We start from the raw sequence: 13,408 nt of genomic DNA on the forward strand, positions 1-13,408 counted from the left end.
GCACATGATGGATAATTGCACACTGGAGAGCTCTTCTGAAGCCATGGTCTCTCTATTTCCCCTCTGTCCTGTGGTATCTGGGGAGCTTTGGGGGCCCTGAGGGGTCCGTGGAGAATTCATAGTGTAGCCTCCCTCCCCCCTATGGCTCTCAGTGGTGGGTAAGCACCAATGTAAAGAGTCATGCCCCCAATGTGAGAGACACAGAGAGAGTGAGGGAGATCTACAGTCAGCAGATTAGTTTGGCTTACAGGTGTTACGGACAAACTGTGCAATTTGTTGAAAAGAAAACATACTGCTTGGAATTGTTTTCTTTAGGCACTTACACAACCACTGATTACATACTGTAGATACAGACACCATATCCTTCCTTTTCTGTCCGTACAAGATTCATTTCAGTGTTACGAGGATCATGTAATATACTGTATGTCATGCATCAATGATGTGCCTCCACTGATGGCAGAACGAGACGAGGGTTGACATGCTCCGTAATGGTTTGGAGTAGTTATCGCTCCATAGAGAGAGATTGTTAGAATCCTATAAAGAAGCTCAGTAAGACTGTTCTGGGAATTATCCCCCAACCAACCCTTTCTCTCTCTCTCTCTCGATCGATCGATCGATCGATCGATCTCGATCTCTTTCTCTGCGCTCTCCTTTCCCTATAGTTATACTATTTTATCTGACGTCACCTATACATCGGAGAGCAGGCAACATTTATTTTCAAAATGGATACAGCTTTCCTCCTTATGCTCTTCACCACCATCATGGCAGCCATTGATTTATCATGTGTTGCCCCTATGAGGGAAAGCCTGGTAAAGGGAATGGCTTTGATATGGTGTCTATCCTATGTTCTCCCCCTGGCGTTCCAGGACTACTGCAGCTATTTCATATCAGGAGAACCTGAATAGCATATTTTCATAGTATTGTTCCCGTGATGTGCAAGGAACAATACTTTTGAACGGTAGTGTTTACAGCAACAACTCCCCCATAAGCATTTCTGTCTCTTCTATAGATGTTATATCCTTGTATTGCTACTGCTGTATCTTCAAATGAATTATCTAAGTGAGTCTCAGAAATGGCTAATATATTAATGTTATCTGATGTTAGCAAGTTATTGATTTCATGAACCTTATTTCTAAGGTTGACCCTTTCCAGGGTAGCTTATCAGAGATAGACATAATTTGGAAAAGGGCAAACAAAGCAAGAGAAAACAATATACATTCAGCAGTCCATTAATCAACTGGTGTGTGTGCTGCGGGGTTGAAGCTACGAACCCATAGGCTTGGCTCTCTCATCCCTTCCAGGCTTCTGGGAGGGAGGGTGGATAATGAGCCTGTCATAGCGGATGTAAGCAATGTCTCCACGCGCTCTGGCAGCTTTCATGGCTGGGATAAGTTCTTTCCTCTTCTGGCGCACAGCTTCAGGAAAGTCCTCATTGCGGAAGATATACGTTCCCCTCAAGTTCTTGGCTCTTTCCAGAACAGCTACCTTGTCCTTGAACCTCAGGAACTTGACCACTATCGGCCTGGGCCTGTCACCTGGGCCGGTAGTGGGTTTTCCAGTCCTGTGGGCGAGCTCCACCTCAAACTTCCTGTGGTCCATCTTCAATTTCTGAGATATCAGTTCCCTCACTTTATCCTCAGACTCCGTCCAGGTCTCATGTGGAGATACTGCATTTCTGTCCACAACCATGTTATTCCGCTTTGATTGTCCCTTGTCCCTTTATCCATCATTGTTATCATGGATTCACACAGAACTGATGTCCTCTCTCAATGACATACAGATTGCTGTCATCTTGCCGTTCTCCTGTTTCAACTAATCGAGCTGACCCTGGGAGAACTGCAAGTTGTTCTTGAGGTCCTTGACCTCTCTGGTCAGGTCGTCCATTTTTTGTTAGTTGAATCCACCAGTATTTGGACAAAACACTTGAAGTTATTTCCTTGTTGCTGTAACAACTGCTTGTAGAACAATTTTTGTTTGTTTAAAAGATCCTTCACCTATGATAGAGACACCGCAGTGTCACATCTGCTCCTGCAATGCCCTCTACTGCTCATCCAGTGTCTCCTTGACCTGCCACCACTCCCCCAGTACTCTCTCTCTCTCTCTCTCTCTCTCTCTCTCTCTCTCTCTCCTCTCTCTCTCTCTCTCTCTCTCTCTCTCTCTCTCTCTCTCTCTCTCTCTCTCTGTGTGATTGTGTGGGCGGAGACAGAGATGAACCCAGCAGACTCTGCTATTCTCCACCAAACCCTCGTCGGCCAAGGCGCCCTGCTCGAGCAACATGACCAAGCCCTGAAGACCCTTCTGGAACACATCAAGGAGTTTTCACAGAGCCTGTCTGACCTACAGGGCCGACCCTTCGCCCAAAGCTCACAACCAGTTCCAAGTCCAAGTTCTCCTCCGCTCTGGGAGCCGTTTGTTCCGACTCCGACTCACGCTATCCGCATCGACAACCATCTCCGGGAGCGTCGGAGGGAGAGGGTAGGTAGGGTTGCATGTCCCATAACATCTGCTTCAGTGCCTTGTCCTCCTTCTCCGACTGCATCCCTTCCCCAGGCTCATCCAGATCCTGAACCCATGCAGCTCGGCCGGGCCCGCCTCTCTCCAGAGGAGAGGCAGCGACGAATCAGGGCGCTAGGAGCTGCCTATACTGTGGCCAGGTTGGCCACTTTGTCTCCACTTGTTCCCTGCATCCAGCAACAGAGGGGGGCTCGGCAGTAGTGGGGGACATACTGTTGAGATAAATCGCCTGCCCATCTTCCCCCAGACCCCTGCTTGAAGGCAACCTTGTGTGGCAGAGCCAGGCTTTTCCTCTGTCTGCTCTAATCGATTTGGGCGCCGACGAGAGCTTCCTGGACCGAGGTGTCATTACCCAGTTGGGCCTGGACACTGTCCCATTCGATTCACCCCTCGATTCCAACGCTCTCAATGGACAGCTCCTCACCCGTGTCTGTGAGAGAACCGTCCCGGTCATCCTGCATATCTCTGGAAATCAGTTTCCACATAATCGACTGTCTATACTCTCCCCTGGTTCTTGGCCATCCATGGTTAAAGCTACACAACCCACAGATTGACTGGACCGCCGGAAAGGTAACTACTTGGAGTTCATTTTGTCACTAATTGTTTACATTCTGCCCTTCCCCCTGCCTTGTCTGTGCCCCAGTTCATTCCAGAACCTCCAGACCTGTCATCAGTTCCTCCCGAGTATCATGATCTAGCTCCTGTGTTCAGCAAGCACCACGCCCTGTCGCTGCCGCCTTATCGGCCGTACGACTGCACCATTGACCTCCAGCCTGGAGCTCCTCTCCCCAGTAGCCGGTTGTTTAACCTCTCTCGTCCCGAGCAAGAGGCTATGGAGAGGTACATCCAGGATTCTCTGGCTGCAGGACTTATCAAGCCATCTTCCTTCCCGGTGGGTGCAGGGTTTTTCTTTGTGAAGAAGAAGGATGGGTCACTGAGGCCGTGCATAGACTTCCGTGGGCTGAATAATATCACTGTTAAGAACAAGTACCCCTTGCCACTCATCAGCTCTGCATTTGCCCCCTCCATGGTGCCACAATGTTTACCAAACTCGACCTCCGGATGCCTACCACCTTGTCCGCATAAGAGAGGGGGACAAGTGGAAGACTGCGTTCAACACACCACTTGGTCACTTTGAGTATTTGGTCATGACTTTTGGCCTTGGTCATGCCTTTTGGCCTTACTTACTGCTGTTTTCCAGAACCTAGTCAATGACATGCTGAGGGATGTGATTGGACGCTTAGTTTTTGTCTATTTAGATGACATCCAGATTTTTTCCAAGGACCCTGAGTCTCACCAGCAACACGTTCGCCAAGTTATTCAACGGCTGTTGGAGAATAAGCTTTTTGTTAAACCTGAAAAATGTGAGTTCCATGCTACCACAGTGTCTTTCCTGGGTTATATTATTGCACAGGGACAGTTACGTATGGACCCCCCCAAGGTCATGGCAGTAACAGAGTGGCCTGCACCCTCCAACCTGAAGCAGCTACAGCGTTTCCTGGGGTTTGCAAATTTTTACAGACGTTTCATCCGCCACTACAGCCGTCTCCCAGCACCTCTCACCACTCTCACCTCCACCTCCACTCCGTTCCACTGGACTCCTGCGACACAGGCAGCATTCCTGGAACTCAATCGTCGCTTCACCTCCACTCCGGTCCTTACTCAGCCCGACCCAGAACTCCAGTTCATCGTGGAGGTGGATGCCTCTGACACCGGGATAGGTGCTGTTCTGTCTCAACGTTCCCCCTCTGATCAGAAGGTCCACCCATGTGCATTATTTTCCTGTTAGCTCTCACCTGCAGAGAGGAATTTTGACATAGGAAACCGGGAACTCCTGGCAGTTAAGCTGGCTCTGGAGGAATGGTGTCACTGGCTGGAGGGCTCTGTAACTCCCTTCATCATGTGGACTGACCATAAAACCTGTCCTACATCTAGACCGCCAAACGTCTGAACTCCCGGTAAGCCAGGTCGGCCTTGTTCTTCGTAGATTCAATTTCACATTCACTTATCGCCCCGGTTAGAAGAATACCAAGACTGATTCCCTCTCTCGCCAGTTCACCACCGTACCTGGAGGAAGGCACGGGCTGCCCTTCTTCATGCCTCCGACAGGACCCAGTCCCAAGCCAACCGTCGCCGGGCCTCAGCTCCAGTCTACACCCCGGGTCAAAAGGTATGGCTCTCATCGAAGGACCTGCCATTGAAGGTGGCATCAAAGAAACTTTGCCCCCAATTCATTGGTCCCTTTGAAATTGACCGTGACATTAACCCCTCTGCGGTGTGCCTGAAACTCAGGAGTAGTACACAGCGTTGTACGAGATCTTCAGTTTCTTGGCAATTTCTCGCATGGAATAGCCTTCATTTTTCAGAACAAGAATAGACTGACGAGTTTCAGAAGAAAGTTATTTGTATCTGGCAATTTTGATCCTGTAATCGAACCCACAATTGCTGATGCACCAGACACTCAACAAGTCTCAAGAAGGCCAGTTTTATTGTTTCTTTAATCAGCACAACAGTTTCAGCTGTGCTAACATAATTGCAAAAGGGTTTTCTAATGATCAATTAGTCTTTTAAAATGATGAACTTGGATTAGCAAACACAACGTGCCATTGGAACACAGGACTGATGGTTGCTGATAATGGGCCTCTGTATGCCTATGTAGATATTCCATTAAAAACCAGCTGTTTCCAGCTACAATAGCCATTTACAACATTAACAATGTCTACACTGTATTTCTGATCAATTTGATGTTATTTTAATGGACAAAAAAATTGCTTTTCTTTAGAAAACAAGGACATTTCTAAGTGACTCCAAACTTTTGAACGGTAGTGCATATTCAGAGCCATATCCCTGTAATGCTGAGAATATCTCATGTCAAGTGTTATTGAATTGTTGTGGTTGCCAGTTCACTTGGCACATCTAAAGCCTTTTCTTTTGGGGTGTTGCTATAGGCCACCAAGTGCTAACAGTCAGTATCTAAATAATATGTGTGAAATGCTTGATAGTGTATCAAATCAAATAAAATAAAATCAAATGTTATTTGCCACATGCGCCGAATACAACAGGTGTAGACATTACAGTGAAATGCTTACTTACAAGCCCTTAACCAACGATGCAGTTGTTTAAGAAAAAAAAAAAAGTGTAATTAAAAAGCATAATTAAAGAGCAGCAGTAAAATAAAATAATAGGAGGGAGGCTATAAACAGGGGGTACCGGTACAGAGTCAATGTGCGGGGGCACCGGTTAGTCGAGGTAATTGAGGTAATATGTACATGTGGGTAGAGTTAAAGTAACTATGCATAAATAATAAACAGAGTAGCAGCAGCGTAAAAGAGGGGGATGGGGTAGGGGGGCAATGTAAATAGTCCGGGTAGCCATGATTAGCTGTTCAGGAGTCTTATGGCTTGGGGGTAGAAGCTGTTAAGAAGCCTTTTGTAACTAGACTTGACGCTCCGGTACCGCTTGCCATGCGGTAGCAGTGAGAACAGTCTATGACTAGGGTGGCTGGAGTCTTTGACAATTTTTAGGGCCTTCCTCTGACACCGCCTGGTATAGAGGTCCTGGATGGCAGGAAGCTTGGCCCCAGTGATGTACTGGGCCGTACGCACTACCCTCTGTAGTGCCTTGCAGTCGGAGGCCAAGCAGTTGCCGTACCAGGCGGTGATGCAACCAGTCAGAATGCTATCGATGGTGCAGCTGTATAACTTTATGAGGATCTGAGGACCCATGCCAAATATTTTCAGTCTCCTGAGGGGGAATAGGCTTTGTCGTGCCCTCTTCATGACTGTCTTGGTGTGTTTGGACCATGATAGTTTGTTGGTGATGTGGACACCAAGGAACTTGAAGCTCTCAACCTGTTCCACTACAGCCCTGTTGATGAGAATGGGGGCGTGCTCAGTCCTCTTTTTTTTCCTGTAGTCCACAATCATCTCCTTTGTCTTGATCACGTTGAGTGAGAGGTTGTTATCCTGGCACCACACGGCCAGGTCTCTGACATCCTCCCTATAGGCTGTCTCATCTTTGTCGGTGATCAGGCCTACCACTGTTGTGTCATCGGCAAACTTAATGATGGTGTTGGAGTTGTGCCTGGCCATGCAGTCACGGGTGAACAATGAGTACAGGAGGGGACTGAGCACGCACCCCTGAGGGGCCCCCGTGTTGAGGATCAGCGTGGCAGACGTGTTGTTACCTACCCTTACCACCTGGGGGCGGCCCGTCAGGAAGTCCAGGATCCAGTTGCAGAGGGAGGTGTTTAGTCCCAGGGTCCTTAGCTTAGTGATGAGCTTTGAGGGCACTATGGTGTTGAACTGAGCTGTAGTCAATGAATAGCATTCTCACGTAGGTGTTCCTCTTGTCCAGGTGGGAAAGGGCAGTGTGGAGTGCAATAGAGATTGCATCATCTGTTGATCTGTTGGGGCAGTATGCAAATTGGGGTGGGTCTAGGGTTTCTGGGATAAGGGTGTTGATGTGAGCCATGACCAGCCTAGACAGAGAGGTCTACTTTCTTGGGGACCTGAATATTGACTGGTTTTCATCAAGCTGTCCACTCAAGAGGAAGCTTCTCACTGTAACCAGCACCTGTAATCTGGTTCAGGTTATTAATCAACCTACCAGGGTGTTTACAAACACTACAGGATCAAGATCATCCACATGTATCCACTGTAACCAGTGCCTGTAATCTGGTTCAGGTTATTAATCAACCTACCAGGGTGTTTACAAACACTACAGGATCAAGATCATCCACATGGGCCTCCCGAGTGGTGCAATGGTCTAAGGCACTGCATCGCAGTGCTAGCTGTGCCACTAGAGATCCTGGTTCGAATCCAGGCTCTGTCATAGCCGGCCGCAACCGGGAGACCCATGGGGCGGCGCACAATTGGCCAAGCGTCGTCCAGTATAGGGGAGGGAATGGCTGGCAGGGATGTAGCTCATTTGGTAGAGCATGGCGTTTGCAACGCCAGGGTTGTGGGTTCGTTTCCCACGGGAGGCCAGTATGAAAAATAAAAAAAGAATGTATGCACTCACTAACTGTAAGTCGCTCTGGATAAGAGCGTCTGCTAAATGACTAAAATGTAAATATGTATCGATCACATTTTTACTAATAATGTAGATGTCACGTCTCCTCCCGTTGCTCCCCTCCGGCGCTCTCATTCGCCGGTCTACTGAGCCACCGGTCTGAGTGCACCACCTTGGCAACACAGGAATGGTAACCCAACGCACCCTAATCATCTCCAGCGTACCTGCACCTCATCATCTCACTACCACTAATATATAGCCCCTAGACTGTTCAGTCATTATTCTTTGTAATTGTTAGCGTCGTGTCGTTTTCTCGCTCTTTGTTATTCTCTTTCTCATTGTTAAGTAAGCCTTTACCTTGTTGATTCCTGCGTCTGCGTCCTGCCTCTTCGTATCCTTAGTACTCATCACAGAATTACACACATCTCTAGAAAATGGATGCATCAGGTAATCCTCCTGGAGTTTCCCAGCGCCTCGACCAACACCAGCAGCAGCTTGCCCAGTTGAACGCCGCCATGCAGGAAGTGCTCCAAACTCTGCATAATCTGCCCAGCGCTCCGGTTCCACCTCAGGGAGCGGCGAGTGCACCCAGTCCACCTGTTCCCGTGCTATCACCAACTTCTGAGGGACCCCTCGCCCTACCAGAGCGCAATGACGGTAAAACTACTAAATGTAGCGGCTTCCTGCTACAGGTTTCACTTTATCTGGCGTGTCAGCCTGAGGCATATCCATCTGACCAAGCCAGGATAGCGCTGGTGATTTCGCTACTTAAAGGAAAGGCGCTGGATTGGGCCACGGCAGTCTGGGAAGGAGGTGAGGCCGCAGCGCTCCCCTACTCCACCTTCCTCGCTCGGTTCAGGGCGGTGTTTGATCATCCCACAGAGGGAAAGGACGGGGATGAGCGTCTCCTCCAGCTACAACAGGGAGAGGGGCCCGCGTTCGAGTACGTTCGGAACTTTCGCAAGGTGGTGGCGTCTTCCCGGCTGGAATGAGCGTGCTCTGAGCACGGCCTTCAGGAGAGGCTTACGGGAGGACATCAAGATGGAACGACGAGATGGACCTTGATACCCTCATCACCACATCCATCCATCTTGAGGACATGTTGAGAGACAGACGGCGTTCCCAACACCTCCCGGAGCCTCGACGCTCACCCTATCTGAGCTATGGAAGACGCCCTGCCACTGACTGTTAGAACTGTTAAGGCTCCATGGATTGCTGAGGAATTGAAAAACTGTATGGTTGAAAGAGATAGGGCAAAAGGAGTGGCTAATAAGTCTGGCTGCACATTGAGAAATTATGTGACTAAACTCAACAAAAATAAGAAGAAATTGTATTATAAAGCCAAGATCAATGATATATAGAATAATTGGGAAAAACTTTGGAGTACTTTAAATGAAATTATGGGCAGAAAGAAAAATTCAACTCCATCTTTCAACGAATTAAATGGCTTATTCATCACAAAACAATTTGATGTTGCCAATTATTTTAATGATTACTTCATTGGCAAAGTGGGCAGACTTAGGCAGGAAATGCCAACAACGAAAGACCCCTCCTGTACTCCTTGTTCACTCATGACTGCATGGCCAGGCACGACTCCAACATCATCATTAAGTTTGCCGATGACACAACAGTGGTAGGCCTGATCACCGACAATGACGAGACAGCCTATAGGGAGGAGGTCAGAGACCTGGCCGTGTGGTGCCAGGACAACAACCTCTCCCTCAACGTGATCAGGAGATGATTGTGGACTACAGGAAAAAGAAGAGGACCAAGCACACCCCCATTCTCATCGACAGGGCTGTAGTGGAGCAGGTTGAGAGCTTCAAGTTCCTTGGTGTCCACATCGCCAACAAACAAACATGGTCCAAGCACACCAAGACAGTTGTGAAGAGGGCACGACAAAACCTATTCCCCATAAGGAGACTGAAAAGGTTTGGCATGGGTCCTCAAAAGGTTCTACAGCTGCACCATCGAGAGCGCCCTGACTGGTTGCATCACTGCCTGGTATGGCAACTGCTCTAGTCATAGACTGTTCTTTCTGCTACCACACGGCAAGCGGTACAGGAGCGCCAAGTCTAGGTCCAAGAGGCTTCTAAACAGATTCTACCCCCAAGCCATAAGACTCCTGAACATCTAATCAAATGGCTTTCTAGACTATTTGCGCTGCTGCTACTCTCTGTTTATTATCCATGCATAGTCACTTGAATAACTCTACCTACATGCACATATTACCTCAATTACCTCAACTAACCGGTGCCCCTGCACATTGACTCGGTACTGGTACCCCCTGTATATAGCCTCGCTATTGTTATTTTTACTGCTGCTCTTTAATTATTTGTTACGTTTATTTCATATTATTTTATATTTTTAGTTGTGAATTTTTTAACTTTTTTAAAATGTATTTAATTATTTGTATTTAAATTATATATATATATATATATATATATATATATATATATACACTACCATTCAATTTTTTGTCCATTAAAATAACATCAAATTGATCAGAAATACTGTGTAGACATTGTTAATGTTGTAAATGGCTATTGTAGCTGGAAACGGCAGATTTTTTAGGGAATATCTACATAGGCTTACAGAAGCCCATTATCAGCAACCTTCAGTCCTGTGTTCCAATGGCACGTTGTGTTTGCTAATCCATGTTTATCATTTTAAAAGGCTAATTGATCATTAGAAAACCCTTTTGCAATTATGTTAGCACAGCTGAAAACTGTTGTGCTGATAAAGAAGCAATAAAACTGGCCATCTTGAAACTAGTTGAGTATCTGGAGCATCAGCAATTGTAGGTTTGATTACAGGATCAAAATGGCCAGAAACAAATAACTTTTTTTCTGAAATTCGTCAGTCTATTCTTGTTCTGAGAAATGAAGGCTATTCCATGCGAGAAATTGCCAAGAAACTGAAGATCTCGTACAATGCTGTGTACTACTCTCTTCACAGAACAGCACAAACTGGCTCTAACCAGAATAGAAAGAGGAGTGGAAGGCCCTGGTGCACAACTGAGCAAGAGGACAAATACGTTAAAGTGTCTAGTTTGATAAACAGACGCCTCACAGGTGCTCAACTGGCAGCTTCATTAAATAGTACCCGCAAAACACCAGTCTCAGCGTCAACAGTGAAGAGGCGACTCCGGGATGCTGACCTTCTAGGCCGAGTTGCAAAGAAAAAGCCATATCTCAGACTGGCCAATAAAAATAAAAGAGTAAGATGGGCAAAAGAACACAGACACTGGACTTCTTCTTTGCAGCTCTGCCTAGGTCAGCATCCCGGAGTTGCCTCTTCACTTTTGACGTTGAGACTGGTGTTTTTTTATATATATATATATATTTTTGCTATTCTTGCTTAAAACTGCATTGTTGGTTAAGGGCTTGTAAGTAAGCATTTCACTGTATTCGGCGCATGTGACAAATAACACTTTGATTTGATTTGATTAGTCCGGGATTGTTTGTAGACCCTGCCACATACGTCTTGTGTCTGAGCCGGTGAATTGCGACTCCACTTTGTCTCTATACTGATGTTTTGCCTGTTTAATTGCCTTGCGGAGTGAATAGCTACACTGTTTGTATACTGCCATATTCCCAGTCACCTTGCTATGGTTAAATGTGGTGGTTCGCACTTTCAGTTTTGCACGAATGCTGCCATTTATCCATGGTTTCTGGTTAGGGTAGGTTTTAATAGTTACAGTGGGCACAACATCTCCTATACACTTCCTGATAAACTCAGTCACCGTTTCAGTGTATTCGTCAAAATGATTTTTGCAAGCTACCCGGAACATATCTCAGTCCGCGTGATCAAAACAATCTTGAAGCGTGGATTCCGATTGGTCAGACCAGCGTTGAATAGTCCTTTGCACGGGTACGTCCTGTTTGAGTTTCTGCCTATAGGAAGGGAGGAGCAAAATAGAGTCGTGGTCAGATTTGCCGAAAGAAGGGTGGGGGAGGGTCTTATAAGCATCCCGGAAGTTCGAATAGCAATGGTCGAGAATTTTAGCAGCCCGAGTACAACAGTCATAATGTTGATAGAACTTCGGCAGCCTAGTTCTCAAATTTGCTTTGTTAAAATCCCCAGCTACGATAAGTAGTTCTTTGAGGGCCGTCTTGAGGGGGGATATACACGGGCGTGACTATAACCGAAGAACATTTTCTTGGGAGATAATACTGTCGGCATTTGATTGTGAGGCATTCTAGGTCAGGTGAACAAAAGGACTTGAGTTCCTGTATGTTACTACAATTAATCATGAAATACATACCTCTGCCCTTCTGCTTCCCGGAGAGATATTTATTTCTGTCTGCGCAATGAACTTCGACAGAATATCCAGAGAGAGCCATGTTTCCATGAATCAAAGTATGTTACAGGCCCTGATGTCTCTCTGGAAAGAATTCCTTGCCCTGAGCTCGTTGACTTTGTTATCCAAAGACTGAACATTAGCGAGTAATATACTTGGAAGCGGTCGGTGGTGTGCGCGCCTCCTAAGTCGAGCCAGCAGGCCGCTCCGAGTGCCTCTCCTCCGCCGGCGATGTTTTGGGTAAGCTGCTGGAATCAGTTCAATTGCCCTGGGGAGAGCAAACAAAGGATCTGCTTCAGGAAAATCATATTCCTGGTCATAGTGCTGGTAGTTCTGGTAAGTTACCGCCGCTCTGATATCCAATAGTTTTCCCCAGCTGTACGTAATGATACAAAACACTTTCTGAGCTAATAATGTAAAAAATAATACATAAAAAAAACAAATTACCGCAAAGATTCCTAAGAGCTAGTCACGAGGCCGCCATCTTCGTCGGCGCCAGGTACAAATAACACACAATGTATGCAAGTCCTGCAGGCTCTAGTTTTGTTTTATCTTGATTATTGTCCAGTCGTGTGGTCGAGTGCTGCAAGGAAAGACCTAGTTATGCTGCAGCTGGTCTGGAACAGAGCGGCACGTCTTCCTCTTCATTGTAATCAGAGGGCTGATATAAATACTATGCATGCCAGTCTCTCTTGGTTAAGAGTTTAGGAGAGACTGACTGCATCACTTCTTCTTTTTAAAAGGAACATGAATGTGTTGAAAATCCCAAATTGTTTGCATAGTCAACTTACACATAGCTCTGACACACACACATACACACACACTTACCCCACCAGACATGCCACCAGGGGTCTTTTCACAGTCCCAAATCCAGAACAAATTCAAGAAAGCATACAGTATTATATAGAGACATTATAACTCCATTCCATCTCATATTGCTCAAGTGAACAGCAAACCTGGTTTCAAAAAGTAGATAAAGCAACACCTCACGGCACAACGCCTCTCCCCTATTTGACCTAGATAGTTTGTGTGTATGTATTGATATGTAGGCTACGTGTGCCTTTTGTAAAAATGAAATAATTCATGTACTTCTGTCCTTGAGCTGTTGTCTATTAATGTTCTGTATTATGTCATATTTAATGTTTTGTGTGGACCCCAGAAAGAGTAGCTGCTGCTTTTGCAACAGCTAATGGGGATCCTAATAAAATACAAAAATACCAAATATTAATACCAGTATCCTGCTCTAACACAGCAAAATAATAGAGGAACACCTCGTTGATTCTGAATACGGCACCTCCGACGCTCTCTTCCTTTCTCACATCTTTCACTTTCTCTCCAGGAGAGTAATTAGCTACCATTTATTAGAACTCTTCCAGAGCAAAGCAGGAAGTGGTCGTACAAGCGTTTTGCTCAGTGCACCGGCTTGGTGCCAGGGGCCTTGTTCATTTAGTCTAATTGATTGTGTTAATTGTGTTAGGATGACTGTGAGGGGAGGAATCCCACCCTTCCTTCCCTTCTGTTTTTCTACATGTTAATCATCACTATTATGGTGAAAAGAGCCAATGTTAGGCTAAACTG

General features: G+C 46.3%; 1 protein-coding gene across 1 annotated transcript in view; it reads left to right on the forward strand.

The window, feature by feature from the left end:
- Window positions 1-13,408, forward strand: part of LOC121576676 (cadherin-13-like) — a 670,880-nt gene that overhangs the window by 267,605 nt on the left and 389,867 nt on the right. The gene's annotated exons all lie outside the window — the stretch shown is intronic.

The sequence above is a fragment of the Coregonus clupeaformis genome, chromosome 29, assembly GCF_020615455.1.
Source record: "Coregonus clupeaformis isolate EN_2021a chromosome 29, ASM2061545v1, whole genome shotgun sequence".
In the NCBI taxonomy this organism is placed as follows: domain Eukaryota; kingdom Metazoa; phylum Chordata; class Actinopteri; order Salmoniformes; family Salmonidae; genus Coregonus; species Coregonus clupeaformis.